An 18,492-nucleotide genomic window follows, 5' to 3' on the forward strand; every position below is an offset into this window, starting at 1 on the left:
AAAGACGACCTGAAACTCTAATATGCTGATTCCATGGTTAAATTATGTTTATTGCCTCGAATATAGTCTGTCAATGGCATATTTAATGATTTGGAAAAGAAAGAAACACAGTAATTCATGGGATTTTGATTTTGTATTCAATGTTTAAAGATTTAATCCGGCGCTCAATTGAAACCGGTTTTTGGCCGATTAGACCCGCGGCTCAGTTATTCATTAAATTCGGACTCTGTTAAGTTAGAACAAACATTTCTCCCTATGCTGCAAAAAATAGACCCGGTTCAGACGATGGACGTTTTGGAGCTGTAGACAAACAGACGAGACCAAAATATGTTAAAGCAACAGCGGAAATATAAGTCTGGTAATTTGGACGTTGATAGAGTTATATAAGTCTAACATTGAGGCAGAAAAATGTAAGCAACGAATTCAAACAGATTTTTAACCGGAATTTTTCCATTTGTAACCAAAATTATCCGTTAATGCGTAATTATATGATATTAGAGGAATCCAGCGTGATAATTATTTAATTAAGTAATTATTTTTATCATTAATTAGTGTAATTGCTTCAGATTAATACAATGCGGTATAAAAGCAGATTATTAAAAAATATTTATTAAAAACACGAAAAAATTTAATTTCTATTTGATTTTTAAACTCAAAATGAAAATATTTTTTACCTATAAATCAATAGCTTATTCCTTATTGTTGCTGTTGTTACATATATTAATATGCACATCAAAGATCCTAATTTCCAGGTATTAAGTATGTCAGAGTAGGTGACATAATTTCTAAACTGTGTATAGTAATTGGGATGTTTAAATTGCTTGGATATCACTTTTTAAGTTACAGTCGAAAACCAATTGAAAATGAAAAGTGAAAAATCGAGATTCGAAATTTTTAGTTTTGACTTTAAGGAAATTGCATCGTAAACGAAACATTAAATTCTAGAAATATATAGATAACGGTGTATGTACAGGGTACCATTGTGAATGTGATGTCGTTGGCAGATCCATTTAACCAAGTTAAACAATTTAGTGTAGCCCTGTTTTCTCTGTATGCTNTAGATAGATAGATAGATAGATAGATAGATAGATAGATAGATAGATAGATAGATAGATAGATAGATAGATAGATAGATAGATAGATAGATAGATAGATAGATAGATAGATAGATAGATAGATAGATAGATAGATAGATAGATAGATAGATAGATAGATAGATAGATAGATAGATAGATAGATAGATAGATAGATAGATAGATAGATAGATAGATAGATAGATAGATAGATAGATAGATAGATAGATAGATAGATAGATAGATAGATAGATAGATAGATAGATAGATAGATAGATAGATAGATAGATAGATAGATAGATAGATAGATAGATAGATAGATAGATAGATAGATAGATAGATAGATAGATAGATAGATAGATAGATAGATAGATAGATAGATAGATAGATAGATAGATAGATAGATAGATAGATAGATAGATAGATAGATAGATAGATAGATAGATAGATAGATAGATAGATAGATAGATAGATAGATAGATAGATAGATAGATAGATAGATAGATAGATAGATAGATAGATAGATAGATAGATAGATAGATAGATAGATAGATAGATAGATAGATAGATAGATAGATAGATAGATAGATAGATAGATAGATAGATAGATAGATAGATAGATAGATAGATAGATAGATAGATAGATAGATAGATAGATAGATAGATAGATAGATAGATAGATAGATAGATAGATAGATAGATAGATAGATAGATAGATAGATAGATAGATAGATAGATAGATAGATAGATAGATAGATAGATAGATAGATAGATAGATAGATAGATAGATAGATAGATAGATAGATAGATAGATAGATAGATAGAAAGATAGATAGATAGATAGATAGATAGATAGATAGATAGATAGATAGATAGATAGATAGATAAATAGAAACGAAAAGATTCAGAATGCCTTCATTTTCAAATGCAGGTTTTTGAATTAAAAAAAATATATTTTTGGAGGTTTTACGTTTTAAATGATCACCATAATGTATAAGATACTTCCTCAAAGAATTATTCCCAAGTGGCAAGTTCCCAAATTATAATATTTTTTTACCTATATCACCAAAAAACAAAAACAAATTTTAGCTGACATTTTTTATCATTTAAATAAAGCACACATATTGCTGTAATATTTCAGTTCAACAAAGATTAATAACAGGACAGATAGAACACTAGATGTCGTCTTTTTCATGATTTAGGGGTTTTTCGTTCACAATAACCCAGAGAGAGAAGACCAAAGGAGTTACGCGCATGCTGCGTTGAATTACAAGACAGAGAGAGAGCATGCGCTGGCTCAGAGTTATTGTGAACGAAATACCCCTGAATCTTATAAAGACTACATTTAGTGTTCTATCTGTATTTGTTGTTAATCTATGAGTTCAACAAAATAGTTCATCAATTAATTTGTGTCACAGTGGGTGGGCTATCATACACAAGAGGGGTGCAGGGATATGTGTCACCCCGTTAAAATATCTCCTGACATATTGATCTCTCAATCGAAGATATGTTCGAATATCTCCTAACATATTGATCTCTCAATCGAAATCCGTCAAAAATAGCGTGAGAGATCTTAGTCACTTAAAATGTTATAGACCTGTAAAAAGTAAAAGATACAGACGTTGCGTCATCGTATAAATCAATACAATGAAGACGACTTTTGATTTTTACCAAGCTTTTACAAAACATGGCTATTAAGAGATGAATTGGATCAAGAGAAGGTAATTATACTTGCCTTCAACTATATTTTAACTATACTTGCCTTCAACTATATTTTAACTATACTTGCCTTCAACTATATTTTAGGGAGAATTTAAAAAAGGGGTGTTGGGCAAGAAATTTAAGAAGGGATAATTTTTTGATCCTCCATTGTTTCAAAAGTATTTTGAACAAAAATTACATTTTAAACAAAATTTGTAAACAACAAAAATGTTCGTGTTTTTAATGCTCCTTATATGAGGGGGGGGGGCTTGGGTCGCCCCTCCTAGCACCTAAATGAAAACATAAGTTTAGGTTTGAGACTATCAAGCTTGTCCAATAAATCTTGAAACAAATAATTTAGCACCACGTCTAATTCTAAATTGAATCCTCAGTAAACTCAGTAAACCCAGGGGATAGATACCAAGCTTAAAGACTTCAACTAAAATTGAAAAAGAACAGCTAGGCTTCACCTTCAAGGGATTGTTATTGAAAGGTGAACTGGGTCAATACAAAATTAATTGGGACATTTAAATTTATGGATGTAATTTATTATTTACATTCTAAATTTCCTGTATTTTCGGCGATTTGCGAATTTGCAAATTTGCAAATTTTTTAAATTCGTGATTTTATTTTAAAATTAGTTGAAAAGATGAAATTTTTAATAAAAAAACATAATAAAAGATGTTTTTAACAATAAAATTGTAAATAAAAAATATCATTATAAACAATAATATCTGCCATTACCAGAGTAAAAATGAATGTAAATTGTCTTTGTTCGTTAGTTATAAATCAATCCCGCACAGCCTCGGCAAATCAATCCCGCACAAGCTCGGCAAATCAATCCCGCACAGCCTCGGAAAATCAATCCCGCACAGGCTCGGCAAATCAATCCCCCACAGGCTCGGCAAATCAATCCCGCACAGGCTCGGCAAATAAAATCCAGTACCCGCCCGGCCAAGTCCATAAAATAAATCCTGTACCAGCCCGGCAAATCAATCCTGTACCATGCACGGCAAATTAATCCTGTACCAGAACGGCAAATCAATCCTGTACCAGCCCGGCAAATCAATCTTGTATCAGCCCGGTAAATCAATCTCGTTTCAGTCCGTTAAATCAATCATGTACCACCAGCCCGGCAAATCAATCCTGTACCAGCACGGCAAATCAATCCTGTACCAGCACGGCAAATCAATCCTGTATCAGCACGGCAAATCAATCCTTTACACTGTACAGGCTCGGCAAATCAATCTCGTACCGGGCCGGAAAATTAACCCAGGCGTGGCCTAGCAAATTAGCCGACAAACTGATTCTCGAGTCAAACATGTAATTTAGTGAACAATGAAGATGTTAGAAGTAGAATGGAGGAGGGGGGGGGGAGGTCTGATATGGTTAAAGATTGGGTTTGCACAATGATTGAGGGTGGGTAGAAGAATAAAAGGTCGGAATTTAAGATTTAATCTTTAAACAAGTATAATCTGGAGAGTCAGATAATTGAAGAATAATCAATATTTGGGAACTTAAGGCAATAATTATATAACAATGTAGAAGATATATAAATTTATATAATATAATTATCTATCTATCCTTCTGGACTTTCTGTGCTTAACTTAATGGTACTGTGGTACTGAAAAAGTCTAAATAATCTTATTTTTATCGCTATTTCCTCAAGATCTTTTGAAAATTTCGCGTAAATTATTTATTCTCTAACGTAACCTATATCTCCGTTTATACAAAATCCACCAATTTCTCTTCTGTATACAAAGTGTAGCGACAATGATTGCAGTGAAATCAAATTAAAATATATGTTAATTCAAAAGTTTAGCTTTCATAATCAAAATTAAATCATATTTGGCTGGGGGGGGGGGGGCAAGTCGACCCCCCCCTATCGCTTTTTTTGCGATAACTCAAAAAAAGTATTTGAGTTGGGAAGCAAAAATTTTCTGGCATTTTAAACTAACACTTGCCCCTCGCTTAAGGCTAACAGTTGGTCTTTTATACCACCTGCCAAGTCCTCATACATACTCTCTAAATTCCTTATTTTACCTATACCACACTAAATCTATATTTAGACCCTTCCAGTCAATGAATTTCAACATTTTATAGCTTTTGGAAAGCTTATAACAAAAGCAAGTGCACAATTTTTGCCAAGAAATTTTGCACAGATTTTTGCTAGGGAATTTGCACATTTTCAGTTTTTCTTGAATACACATTTAGGTTTTAAAAATTTTGCAAATGTTTTTGTATATTTCACTTCGCTGGGTTCAGGGGTTTTCAAAAATGTATAATTTGTCGCAATTCGAGTAATTTTTTTGCACATTTTCGGCTTGATAACTAGATTTTACAATAAATATTTAGATTTTAGCAATTTTGCCATTTTTTTGTTGATTATTAAAGTAGAAAATTGAGGGGGTTTCAATTTCCCCCCCCCCCCCAGGTAGCCAGATAGTAAAGCAGACGTCAGGCTAAATAGGGTTAACAAAAGTATTCTATGTTTTTAATATCAATATGGAAACTTTGCGAACATTCAAAGCTCGAGCTTTATTTTAGTCTCAATGGCTTGATTATAATTTCCTTCGAATAATTTAAAGGGAGTTATCGCTAAATATGAAAGGAGGGATAGACTGATACCGAATTGAATTCGTTTTGATCACTACTAATTTTACTTCTATCTGTTGTGTCTATATAAGGAGATAATGGTTAAAACGACTCAAACCGAAGAGCGTAGGACCAATACAAATTCACGGAGTTGCACAATCTTACACAGACTGTAGATAATTCAATTAAATTTAAAACTAACCATTCAGATATATTACAAGTTATAATTGTCGAATTCAATTCGGGGCGTTCGGCCTATTTAGTTTGAATTTATGTCCGCCAGGTGTCTCTTCTATGTAAAATGTCTTAAATATCAAGAGCAGCTATGCTCTTTGTTTATAATATCGATGTTGGTGCACTATGCGAATATTCATATTGTGTTAATTATCTCCCGGTCAGTAGCAAATATAACTTTACACCCCAAGAGATATATGGAGGGGTGGCTTGGTAGATAGATAGATAGATAAATAGGTAGATGGACTGATGAATATATATAACAGTGATAGCCAGAAAACTATAAAATAGGAAGACGACATTACAGCAGTATTGGAGCATTTGATGTTGTTGCAAAGCAATATAGCTTTATTAGTAAGTTATTAATAACATATTGAATGAAATGGGTCTGTTTACACTGCACTGCTGTGCCACATGTTCCTTGGACTATTTAAAGTCATAACTTGAGTCTAAAAGTCGACTTCCGTTTCTAGAGTTTTCTGGTTATAGTTTGATTGTATAGTTAGATTGAATGTTAAGAGGAAAAATCGATAAAAATATTTTTATCCAGAACCCCCACCCTCCACTATATACACACTATAGTTTCAGTAGAAGTAAGTATTTCCATTTACTGATAGCGCCGATATAAGGATTTATCTCTTATTGGATAATGAGCTAGATAGAAAGATAAATGTTACCGCCATGCAATTTCTATTGGTTCAGAATGGACACTAAACACATGGCTGAACGCTGATTGGATCAGGCGCTAATGGACTCGGCATACTAGAGTGTACAGAATACCAAATTCTTCAGAATCTTTCCTCCTGTCCAGAATACCCCCTCACAGTCCAAAAAACCTCCTCCTTAATCATCCCTCAAGTCCAGAATCCCTCCTTCCCCCATTTGAGAATCCTTCCCCCCCCCCTCCAGTCTATAATATTCCCTAGATTTAATATCAAATTAAAATCAACGACTGTAAGTCTAGAATGCCCCAACGGAATACAGGGGTTCTTTTACATGCTAATTATGATTTGAACCATTATTTAGATCCCTTCCCCCCTACCCACTTTATTCATTTTTTCTAAATTTTAAATTATTTCCAGGGTTTCATTTCACTTATTAAAATAACACTTTTTTAAACCCCGTTTAAAAATGGAACCCTGTATGGTGTTTGATATGAGACAATTTCACGGATATGAACCTTGTTGTAGAACTCAAATCCAGCTGGTATGCGTATTCACTCATATTTTACAGGGAGAACTATGATCTATTGGAATATAAAAACTCTATACCGGTTCATTTGTATGTTCTAGTTGTATTTTGATAAATGCACTTTTAAAACTTCATTTTATCTTTCAAGCAATTCCTATATTCCTGTTTTATTATTTTTATAAATTTTTTCCTTCCTACCTTCCTACCTTCCTACCTTCCTACCTTCCTACCTTCCTACCTTCCTACCTTCCTATCTTCCTATCTTCCTATCTTCCTACCTTCCTACCTTCCTGTCTTCAACCTTCCCACCTTCAAACCTTCCTACCTTCCTACCTTCCTACCTTCCTATCTTCCTACCTTGCTACCTTGCTACCTTTTACCTTGCTACCTTGCTACCTTGCTACCTTGCTACCTTGCTACCTTGCTACCTTGCTACCTTTTACCTTGCTACCTTGCTACCTTCCTACCTTCCTACCTTCCTACCTTCCTACCTTCCTACCTTCCTACCTTCCTACCTTCCTACCTTCCTGCCTTCCCACCTTCTTGAAAGTTTTTAGAAATGTCAGTTGTATATCAACTTACCGCCTCAAGCTATTCTCTATAAATCTAGAATATTAAATAATTATTTATCAATCTCAAAACTAAAATTTTCATTTCTATACTATCTAGTTTATCCATCATTAGTCGTCGGATAATTAACAATCATGAAAAATACAGGGAGATTCAAAAGTGGTTGGAGTGAAATTATTCATGGAAAGCACAAGGAGATTCAGAAAGCATTAACGTTATTTTACACATGAATGTGGAGTGGTTGGAGTGAATTTACTCAGACAAAATACAGGGAAATTCAGAAAGCATTAACGTGAATTTACATATGGAAAATACAGGGAGATTCAGAAATGAGTTGGGGGAATTTATTCATGGAAAATGGGTAATTGAATAGATAGATAGATAGATAGATATATAGATAGATAGATAGATATATAGATAGATAGATAGATAGATAGATAGATAGATAGATAGATAGATAGATAGATAGATAGATATATAGATAAATATACAGATATATAGATAGATAGATAGAAAGATAGATAGAAAGATAGATAAATAGATATATAGAGAGATAAATAGATAGATAGATAGAAAAATATTAAGATAGATAGAAAGATGTATAGATGATCACTTGTCCCAGATAGATTAACTTATCAGATAATAATCTAAATAGCAAGACATACGAGGTATTGGAGCCCCCGGCCCCGAAATTAAGAAAAAATAATAACGTTCATACAAGAATTTTGGCACCGATGCAGGGGTAAATTAAACCAAAAATTCAAACTTAAAATTTTTTGTTTTTAACTATTATTAAACAAATATTTTTTTCATTTTGTCTGTAAAGAATTTCTACCCTTGTACACTGCCTAATGATTGTATAGTGGAGACGAATTAGAACCAATTTCTGGAAAATAAAGATTAGTGGGGAGAGGGGGGGGGGGAAGGATGATTGATTATATATAATTGAAACTAAACTGGTCCTGCTTTAAGCTTAAATCTAGATGTAAAAGCATAATACTTGTTTCACGGTGTGTTATTACAATTACTGAAGCCTGTAGTGATTTGGTTTAATTGCATGTCTCTCGTGTTCAGAAATTAAGCAGATTTTAGAAAAATCTTCAATGAAAGATTTAGCCTGTTAAAGGGACTGCAGTAAGCGTATTTCAAATGACCCGCCAGGTTCAGAGGGCAATGTCCGATTTACAACAGTACCCTTAAAACCGTTGTGTGTTCGTCGAGTACAGAGATTAGCGTGTGTAAAGTTATCATAACCCGCTTGTATTCAGCTGCGAATTCCTGAGTGCGTTGTGTTGAGTTCAGACTGAACACAGCGGACACTTTACGCAGCTGAACAGAAGGCAAGCAGGTTTTAATCACTTTACACACACATATGGATTAGATCAAGCAATTGAGCAAATCTCTTATCTTAGTATTTATAAATTTTGCTCTCTTAAAAGATTAAGAGGGTAAATAGTATTTAGAGATTTTGCTCTCTTAATAGATTAAGAGGGTAAATAGTATTTAGAGATTTTGCTCTCTTAAAAGATTAAGAGGAAAATAGTATTAAGAGATTTTGCTCTCTTAAAAGATTAAGAGGGAAAATAGTATTTAGAGATTTTGCTCTCTTAAAAGATTAAGAGGGAAAATAGTATTTAGAGATTTTGCTCTCTTAAAAGATTAAGAGGGAAAATAGTATTTAGAGATTTTGCTCTCTTAAAAGATTAAGAGGGTAAATTGTATTTAGAGATTCTGATCTCTTAAAAGATTAAGAGGGAAAATAGTATTTAGAGATTTTGATCTTTTGAAAGATTAAGAGGAAAAAAATAAGAATGAGAACCCCATCTTTACTTGAGTATTTCTACATAAATTCTCTTTATAATGTCCAATGAACTCAATTTTAAAAAATCTGACACATGTTAAAAATTACTCGCAAACACTTTATATTTTAAACCAATGACCTTTTATTTCAAACATTCAAAAAGTTTTAAAATGTGAACCTACATAGGATAAGTGCGAATTCACTTTGAAGGCGGCTGTGCAAAAATTGCAGCAATTTCGCTTAAAACATGTGCTTAAATGGTGAAAATCTTCAACTAAAAGTGGGTCTTAACAGAGGTTTAGTTTGACGAAGAAAGTAGGCATTCGGGCAGTGCAATGGGTTAAAAAAGTTTAGTTTCAACCTTAAAGCTATAGTTTGGAACTATTTTAAATGAAAATCCTTTTAAAAAAATGTTATAAGAACATGAGCTCAAAATATTTTCTTTAGAATTTGCTCTGTTTTTTTTTTGACTGATGATTATGATATTATATTTGTGTTGCTATCTGCGCCCTGTGTGTGTTTGTCGCCTTGGGCTGATTGAATAATCAGTCAATCAGTCGTGTCGGGCCGCCTTGTATTCAAGCTTAATTAAAAGGTATACATAACTACTACAACATAGCTACCACGTTGTACTCGAAACTTAAGACAGAGTATCGTAATGAAACCCAGCTTCGTAAACCCGGTTTCTTGAATGGGGTCAGGCAGTTTTGTAAATATCGCTAGTTTTGTTAAGAAACAAATTATGAAATTCAGCTTGCTTGATCAGACAAATCCCTTCAAAGGAACTGTTCGTAAAATATCTATAGGAGCACGTTAAATATCAATAGGAGCACGTTAAATATCTATAGGAGCACGTTAAACTGAAGTTTGAAGATGGAAATCTTAAAGGTTTTCAATCATAACTCTCTTCTAATTGAAGAACTATTTACAAAAATAAAAATGTTGAAGTTTCTAAAATGTAACCTAGACTTGTTTTCTTCTTTTAATACTTGTCTGTAAAATCAAGACTAGAGGAGCTACGAGGTCATAAAGTCACATAAGCTGGGTTTCGTCTAAACTCTTTTAAATTTAGTGCTCTAGCCTATACCTTCATTTCTTATGCCAAGAAAAGGGGGTTGTGCGGGGCACTTTTTGCGCTTTGTGTTTGGATTAGATTATACATTCTTTTATGTACACCATTCATATTCTCTTTTTTCACTTCCTTCCCTTCAATCCCTTTACCTTTCCTTTCCTTTCTTTAACTTTCCTTTTATTTCTTTACCTTTCCTTTTATTTCTTTACCTTTCTCTTTATGTCTTTACTTTTTCTTTCATTTCTTAACCTTTCCCTTAATTTTTTTACCTTTCCCTTCTTTTCATTACTTTTCCCTTTATTTATTTACATTTCCCTTCACTCCTTTACCTTTCCCTTTATTTCTTTACCTTTCACTTTATTTCTTTACCTTTCCCTTTACTTCTTTACCTTTCCCTTCACTCCTTTACCTTTCCAATCATTCCTTTATCTTTCCCTTCATTTCTTTACCTTATCTTCCATCCACCCCTGTATCTATCTCTATCTATCTATCCTTCTATTATATTCTTTATCTATCTTTCTATGCTTGTCTATTCTTCCCTGTCTGTACATATATATATATATATCCATCTATTGATCTTTTCTATCCTACCCCCGTATCTATCTCTATCTATCTATCCTTCTATTATATTCTTTATCTATCTTTCTATGCTTGTCTATTCTTCCCTGTCTGTACATATATATATATATATCCATCTATTGATCTTTTCTATCCTACCCCCGTATCTATCTCTATCTATCTATCCTTCAATCCTACCATCGTATCTATCTTTTTCTATCTTTCAATTTGTGATGTCTATACCTTCTATTATAAGCCTTTATTTATATACCATCCATCTTTCTATATATCTATCCATCTATCTTACCCCTGTTTCCATCTTTAGTTAGCTAACAATCTATCTATCTATCTATCTATCCTACCCCTGTAATTGCTGGTTCTCCGTGCCCCAACTCTCTCATCAGCTGACAGCCGCAGCTAGAAAAATTAAAACATTACTGAACATGGATAAATATATTTCTCAAACATTTATTTTGTTTAAGAAATAATAATTAGTATTGAAAAAAAAGAAAGAAAGAAAGAAATAAAGAAAGAAAAAAAAAAAAAGAAAGAAAGTTAGAAGGAAAGAAAGAAATAAAGAAAGAAAGGAAGAAAGAAAGAAAGAAAGAAAGAAAGAAAGAAAGATTATAAAAAGAAAAAAGAAACGGTAACGAAGGCAGAGATAAAGAAATACGAAAAGGACGGAAAGGAAGAAAAAAAGAAAGAAAGAAAGGAAAATTAATGAAAATTTAGAATTTAGAAAAAAACTCAAAGAACAGAAAAAGAATAAAATTAAAAGATAAAATTAATAAATAAAATATTCAACGGAGGGTAGAAAAAGGCGTAAGAAATAGAGAAAAAGAAATAATAAGGAAAATAAAAAAATAAAAAATTTCGTGATATTGGTATCTAGTGAATATTTAACTAAATTCAAACGTAATATTACGAGAAAACTGTTTTAAAATGAAATGTAGATATCTCCAGAAATGTATGATAAATAATACGCTTTTTTATTACGTTAAATTATTGAAGGTTTTTTCTTTGGATATTGTATAACAATTTGGCTTCTCAATCTAATGGGGGAATTATTTGATTTCCGTTTTCAATTTATTTGGTAAACCAAACCTTGGTTTTACTAATCGTACAGATATTTAGAGGATACAAGATCTTTTAAAGGAACTGTTCACATAATTTTAATTGACTATTTATTGTCTATCAGACTGGCATGCCTGATTTACAAAGGTACCCTTGAAACCTTTGTTTTATCCAGAATGGGGGATATATTCTTGATTGAGCGCCTACTTTGTTTGTAAGGTTAGTCTGGGAGGTTAGTTTGTGAGGATAGTTAGTAAGTTTAGTTTGAGAGGTTAGTTTGTCAGTTTAGTTTGTGAGGTTAGTTTGTGAGGTTAGTTAGTAAGTTTAGTTTGTTAGGTTAGATTGTGAGGTTAGTTTGTGAGGTTAGTTTGTATGGTTAGATTTTGAGGTTAGTTTGTGAGGTTAGTTTGTGAGGTTAGTTTGTGAGGTTAGTTTGTGAGGTTAGTTTGTGAGGTTAGTTTGTGAGGCTAGTTTGTGAGGTTAGTTTGTGAGGTTAGTTTGTGAGGTTAGTCTGGGAGGAAAGTTTGTGAGGTTAGTTTGTGAGGTTAGTTTGTGAGGTTGGTTTGTGAGGTTAGTCTGGGAGGAAAGCTTGTGAGGTTAGTTTGTGAGGTTAGTTTGTGAGGTTAGTTTGTGAGGTTAGTTTGTGAGGTTAGTTTGTGAGGCTAGTTTGTGAGGCTAGTTTGTGAGGTTAGTTTGTGAGGTTAGTCTGGGAAGGAAAGTTTGTGATGTTAGTTCATGAGGTTAGTTTGTGAGGTTAGTTTGTGAGATTAGTTTGTAAGGTTAGTTTGTGAGGTTAGTCTGGGAGGAAAGTTTGTGAGGTTAGTTTGAGAGGTTAGTTTGTGAGGTTAGTTTGTGAGGTTAGTTTGTGAGGTTAGTTTGTGAGGTTAGTTTGTGAGGTTAGTTTGTGAGGTTAGTCTGGGAGGTTAGTTTGTGAGGTTAGTTTGTGAGGTTAGTTTGTAAGGTTAGTTTGTGAGATTAGTCTGGGAGGAAAGTTTGTCAGGTTAGTTTGTGAGGTTAGTTTGTGAGGTTAGTCTGGGAGGTTAGTTATTGAGGTTAGTTAGTGAGGTTAGTTTGTAAGGTTAGTTTGTGAGATTAGTCTGGGAGGAAAGTTTGTCAGGTTAGTTTGAGAGGTTAGTTTGTGAGGTTAGTTTGTGAGTTTGGTTTGTGAGGTTAGTTTAAGAGGTTAGTTTCTGAGGTTAGTTTGTGAGGTTAGTTTGTGAGGTTAGTTTGTGAGGTTAGTTTGTGAGGTAAGTCTGGGAGGCAAGTTTGTGAGGTTAGTTTGTGAGGTTAGTTTATGAGGTTAGTTTGTGAGTTTGGTTTGTGAGGTTAGTTTAAGAGGTTAGTTTGTGGGGTTAGTTTGTGAGATTAGTTTGTTAGGCGTTAAACAGAAGATTAACTTGTCTATCTATCTATCTATCTATCCGAAACGTTACTATTCTATTATGACTCCTCCCCACTTTGCATTGTTTAGAAACGTTACAACTTCATTGAATTGATGATTAAATATGGACTAGGTAGAAAAATAAATAAAATGAAAAATTTCAATTTTTATCAAATATAAAAATACCTTCATACACAATATTTTTTTTGTAATCTTAAAACTTTCTTTTATGTTCTCCCCTTAGTTGAACTTGTTGACTGTTGACAGTGGGTCAGGACTGAGGATAGTACCTGGAGAATAATAGATCTAACCTACTGTGTGGTGTAGAGGGTACCTAGAGCAGGAGCTAAGGACGAAACTAAACCGTCCTGCTGAGATCAAAGTCGGATTTTGTCTCATTTCCTACCATCCTACCATCCTACCATCCTACCATCCTACCATCCTACCATCCTACCATACTACCATCCTACCATCCTACCATCCTACCATTCTACTATACTACAATACTAAACCTAATTCTAAAAACTCAACCGTTTACAACTATCTATAAAATAAAGCTCTTCGCTCATATATATATATTATTTATATGTTAGGTATAGAGCTGGCCAAACAGCTGGAGCAAATTGGCGGATTTTTTTAGGAAACCTACGAGTATTCTGAGGAAAACATTTTTTCAAAATATATTTTTTTCAAGATGGAAATTTTTTTCACATTTTTTCCAATTTTTTTTTAATTCCACGGGAAACGTCGGGCACTTCAGCTAGTATTTTATATTCTGATTTAATCTTATATATGTACTTCGTGAAATATCTTTTCTACTATCCTACTATCCTACTATCCTGTTATCCTACTATCCTACTATCTTGCTATCCTACTATCCTACTATCCTACTATCATACTATCCTACTATCCTACTACCTTACTATCCTACTATCCTACTTTCCTACTGTCCTACTATCCTACTATCCTACTATCCTACTATACTACTATCCTACTATACTACTATCCTACTATCCTACTATCCTACTATCCTACTATCCTACTATCCTACTATCCTACTATCCTACTATCCTACTATCCTACTATCCTACTATCCTAGTATCCTACTATCCTACTATCCTACTATCCTACTATCCTATTATCCTAGTATCCTTTTATTCTAGTATCCTACTATCCTACTATCCTACTATCCTAGTATCCTACTATCCTTCTATCCTACTATCCTACTATCCTACTATCCTACTATCCTACTATCCTACTATCCTACTATCCTACTATCCTACTATCCTACTATCCTACTATCCTTTTATCCTACTATCCTCCTATCCTACTATCCTACTATCCTACTCTCCTACTATCCTACTATCCTTCTATCCTACTTTCCTACTTTCCTACTATCCTACTATCCTACTATCCTACCATCCTACTATCCTACTATCCGACTATCCTTATATCCTATTTAATGACCATATTGTATAAGAAAATTATGATGTTTATAATTTTATTTTTCTCTTTTAATTAATGATTATTTTACACGGGCGTAAAATATCTATTTTTCTATGATTTATAGTAATTAATAAACATTTCTCATAAACATTAATATTAGTTTTTTATATAGATTTAGACTGGTGTATTAGGTGCATATTGTTTATTTATTCTCTTTAATTTGTTAAGGAATAATAATATCAATTAAGGAGCGGGTAATTAAGCACATGCATGCTAAATATATATTAATTAACAAACATTATACGTAGGGGTCCACACAGGATTTATATAAATATTACAAATTATGGGAAAATGTAAATATATATTAATTAACAAACATTATACGTAGGGGTCCACACAGGATTTATATAAATATTACAAATTATGAGAAAATGTGTGTAATAGGATTACTGCGTCAAAATCTTCAAGTTTTAATAACTTTCGTACAAAAGTATTTGTAGACTTAAAACTCAAAACAAAGCCACCAAATTTTGGCAGTTTGCCTCGATTCAATGGCCATTTTATTTTGTTATAAATGTTCATTTAAACTTACTTCCAGTTTTTTAGATTCAATATATTTGCAAACAGAAAAAATACCGTATTTTTTACCAATGTACCGTCGCACATAATGAACCCAAATATGGACACTCTCACGTTAACATTTACTCTTTTCAACTAAAGCTGGTAACAAGCATTGAAGTCAACCTGATCTTAAACATTGATACATAGCTCTTAAATCTCTTTATTCTGCCGGCCCAACTTCATAAGCAAATGTCTTGTACCGTACACACAATTGTCATTATACCTCACAAGCACCTGTACTGTACATAATCCGGCACGTCTGTACAGAACAAGGTTGTGTCTAAACCCAGAGGTGGTTACCGTAATGGTGATATTTTAAATATCTTAATATTTTCAATATTTTAAGCGGTTTAATCATTATCAATGAATAAGATGTTGTTTTGCACTTCAATTCAATTCTTAAATGATTGATCTAATTAAAATAGATTGAACGCCATCTATCGTGAATATGACGGATCTAGTTAAACTATTTTCTTGATCACGAATACCAGGCACTGCTGCCTGTATCTAGTCTAAACAGTAGGAATCCAATCATTTCCTACTGGGTCTTATCTGTGTCTCTAGCTGGCTAACAAGACATATATCTATCTGTCTGTCTATCTGCTAATCTATCTATCCATGTATTTATCTATCTATCAATCTGTAGATGTCCTGCTGTGGTTGAAATTGATTTCACACCTTAACTGTCCACACCAAACATCTCAATCTGTACTATCTATCTATCTATCTATCTATCTATCTATCTATCTATCTATCTATCTATCTATCTATCTATCTATCTATCTATCTATCTATCTATCTATTTTTCTATCTATCTATCTATCTAGTCTATTTATCTATCTATCTTATATAGTTCTTTGTATCTATCTATCTATATATCTATTTTCATATCTATCTATGTATTCCTCTATCCATCTGTTAATTCATCTATCTTCAGAAGAAAAAAGAAATGTGGGTCTTTGCCTTTGATTTAAAGTTACAAACTCAATTTTACTTTTTCTAGCACTTGCATAAAACACTGTTTTTGTTTCAAATTTTAGGAAGTTATTGGCAAACTTCTTATCAAATTTTAAGAAGTTATTGGCAAACTTCTTATCAAATTTTAAGAAGTTATTGGCAAACTTCTTATCAAATTTTAAGAAGTTAATGGGAAACTTCTTATCAAATTTGTAACCTTTGGATCAATATCAGGCTTGGACTATCCCCCAGGTCTAATATTCTTTAAAGAAATATCGAATCGAAGTAAAAGAAATTGAGTTTTTGCCACAAACTGAAATTTTCTGATCTTTGCAACCGGATGGTGTAAATCTTTGATATTTGATCTAACAGACTTCATAGTTTGAACTAGCTATAGTTGCAATAATAAAGGGATTGAGTTTGTATCAAAGACTCAGGTCCTTTGTTTTTATTTTGTTTAAACCGATTCCTAATTCAAAACAGACATCCAGTCCCTTTCAGGGCTTAAAATCCAAAACTACTTTAGAAATCTTGAAACTTTAAATTTTGAAATTTCTCATTGGAGATTCCTGATTTAAAATCAATTATTTAACCCGCCGCAATCCATTGAACCCCCTCCCCCCCCCCCCCCCCCNTTAGACCCTAGGATACAACAGCTCTGTTATTATATAGACAGCCGACAAGTTGTGTACGGTTTAAGATCATGTCTTATTCAACTTTTCAATCAATTTACCTCAAACATAAATGGGTAATTTATGAAGACAGGGGGAGTCAAAAAACATGACTTGATGTAACAAGTGGAATAATAACTATGTGTAACACTGTCATTTTTATTTGTTCGCAGTTTTATAAAGTTTTGGGACCGAAATTTTCTCTTTATCGAGAAGGTTCAAGCCTTTTTAAATTTAATTTTGTCCCGAGCTTTAGCGAGGGACAAAATATAATACAATATAACTACAGTACTAACCAGAAAACTGAAACTACAATGAGAACCAGAAAACTGAAACTACAGTGAGAACCAGAAAACTGAAACTACAGTGAGAACCAGAAAACTGAAACTACAGTGAGAACCAGAAAACTGAAACTACAGTGAGAACTGGCTAAAAAGAAGACGACATTGCAGCGATACTTAAGTGTATTTGATGTTGTTACGATAGTATTAAGAGGAGCATATTAAATCAAGTATTAAACGAAAAAAAGGCCTGTTTACAGTGCATAGTGCATACATGCTGTGGATCAAGTTCATTAGACTGCTTAAAGTCATAACTTGATTCTAAAAGTCGTCTGCCTATTCCACAGTTTTCGGAATCTCACTTTACTTAAATCAAAATATTGTAAACAAAGGTTGAAATTTTCCAGGGTAGGTTAGGAAGGCTAACTGTTGTTTTTGTTCACCTTAAACCAGTTCCTGAGCAGTCCTAATACATCACAGTAACATTTGTGAAAACCCTATGCCCCCACCTTTCTTCTAATCACATTGAATTTAATAGAATAGCTGTACAAGCAAGGGGGAGGGGATATCCTAGTTCGCTGTTATTGGATATTTTGGTACCAAGCAGTCTGCTACAACTTTTCAAACAGGGATAGATTAAAATTAAGTCATACAAAAATCCTTTCTGAACTTTTCTTCTTGGAAATTTTTTTTTTACTTTTTTCAAAATTCAAAATTAAATTTTTGTCAGAAAATGCAAAGAAATATTAACCCTGAAAAGTTTAAAAACAACTTTGATCATGCGACTTCCTCATTATTTTATTCAATAATCAAATACTGAAGTTTCATTGTATTTTCCTTCCAGGTTTAAATATTAACAATAAAAATATTTTATGTTTTGCGATTATAAACATTTTCTCCGATCAATAAGAAATTTAATCTATTTGAAACATGGGGGGGAACCCTTTATTTTTTATTTTGTAAACATGCAATAATTCCTCCATTTCTTGGTGGGAGGAGGGGCGATCCCCCACCTCTACCCGGCCCCTATACTAGGAAGGGCGGAAGTAGCCCCCCCCCATATATCCTCCGGATCCAAGCTGTCTGGTAGAACCAAAACTATTGGAGAAATTTTCCAATATTTCAGTTTGAAAGAGTTCCAGGATTTATGAAAAATATTTCTAGAAATTCATAATCTCTTAGTTAAAGGGTGACCCTACTTTTATACACTTGCTTGCAGGATTCACAACGGTACCCCTAGATTCTCTGTATTAGCAGAAATATGCT

Source organism: Eurytemora carolleeae, unplaced genomic scaffold (assembly GCF_000591075.1).
Source record: "Eurytemora carolleeae unplaced genomic scaffold, Eaff_2.0 scaffold1323, whole genome shotgun sequence".
NCBI lineage: Eukaryota > Metazoa > Arthropoda > Copepoda > Calanoida > Temoridae > Eurytemora > Eurytemora carolleeae.